Source organism: Echinops telfairi, unplaced genomic scaffold (genome assembly GCF_000313985.2).
Source record: "Echinops telfairi isolate 266 unplaced genomic scaffold, ASM31398v2 ScPeMD7_7467;HRSCAF=8505_1, whole genome shotgun sequence".
Classification (NCBI taxonomy): Eukaryota; Metazoa; Chordata; class Mammalia; order Afrosoricida; family Tenrecidae; genus Echinops; species Echinops telfairi.
Window position 1 is genome coordinate 15,666,111 of NW_022111368.1, and position 1,863 is coordinate 15,667,973.

The following is a 1,863-nucleotide window of genomic DNA, read 5'->3' on the forward strand; positions in this document are numbered from 1 at the left end:
CAGGAACAATTGTGAAGATGGTGCAGTACCGTGCAGTGTTTTGCTCTGTTGTGCATAGGGTCACTCTCTGTCAGAGCTTGCTCAATGGCACCTAACAGCGATAGCTCTCACATATATCTCATTTAGGCATTGTTCCCATATTCTGCACATGGTTTATAGTACCATGTAAAGAATTACAGATCTAGACTTTCATTCACTGACTCACTCTCTCACTCACCCTCACTCACTCACTCACTCACTCACTCAGTCTATCTCACTCACTCACTCACCACTCACTCACTCACTCAATCTCATTAAAAAGAAAAAAAAAAAGAATTACAGATCTAGGCAACTGTCTCAGCCATGGCTCCAAGTTTTAACTAGGAGAGCCCAATTTCTTTTCCTGGTTACTATTGTCATTTTTCTTCTCTACTCACATTAGTTTTAAAACTCGTTGTCTTTGGGAATATGTAGCCATTGCAGAACTTGGTACTCTGTCCACATTCCTCAGGGATTGCTTGTTCTGGTTAGAGGGTGCTGTAGCCTCTGTCCATTACAGGACCCCCAGCTGATCCTTCATGCTTACCGTCTTCTGCTCCTTCACCTAAATGTGCCTGGGAGTTAAACTTTTATTCCTATTACTGCATGGAGTACACAGATTCCTGTGTTGTTTTCCTAAAATATGCTTAATATCTGAGGTTTTTTATGTCTATCTGTATAGAATAGGCAGGATGAACATTCCTGAGGATAAAACAACAGGACCGGTGGTTCTGGGGAGACATGGGAGAGGAGGGGGTGGGGAGGGAGAGTGGGGAGTCAACAAACTCAGAGATAAGGGAACAACAACAAGAGATCTAAAATTGATGGCAAGGAGGGTGTATAATACCGGTTGGAGTTTAATCAAGTGCAATGTATCCACGAGGAATTACTGAGAGCAGAATGGAGAGTGAGCATGATAGTGGCACAGGAGGAAGGTGAAAGAAAATAGAGGAAAGAAATAGAAGGCAAAAGCTATTTATAGTGGTATAGCTATAGGCATGTGTATATGTAAATATATTAATTTATAATGAAAGGGATAGAGGCTAATGTACATATATTTATATGTTAAGTATTAAGATAGTGGATGGACTTTGGGCCTCTATTCAAGGGCTCCGTAAACACAAGAACACATTGTTCTGATAGCCTGACAGTCTTTGATACTTACCTTCCCAATACAATTGCTGAGGAAAAAATGGGTGTATAAGCAAATATGGTGAAGAAAGCTGATGTTGCCTGGGTATCAAAAGATACAGCATCTGGGGTCTTAAAGGCTTGAGGTTAAACAAGCAGCCATATAGCAGGGAAGCAAATAAGCCCACAGGGAAGAAGTACACCAGCCTGTGTGATCATGAGGTGTCGATGAGATCAGATATCTGGTATCAAAAGATCCAAAACAAGCAACTCTATTGATGTGAATGCGCGGTTGGAGTGAAGACCCCAAGCCCATCTGTAGACAATGGGATATTGCCCCACAGAAGGGTTATAAGGAAGGGATGATTTAACCAAAGTGTAGTAGGGCACTGATGATTTACACATCATTCCTCTAGTTTCTGAATGCTCCCTTCCCCCCAACTACCATAACCCAGTTCTACCTCATAAATCTGGCTAGACCAGACAACACACATTGGTACAGATGAGAGCTCTTGACACATGGAATTCAGGACAGATAAATCCCTGAGGAACAGTAGTGGGAGTAGCAATATCATGAGGGTAGGGGGGATGGTCAGGGAGGGGGAAGGGGAAGAAAGGGGGAATCCATCACAAACTTGGATATATAGCTCCCCACCCTTGAAGGGGATGAATAACAGACATTTGAGGACACTAGAACATCCGAATCCTTTTTTT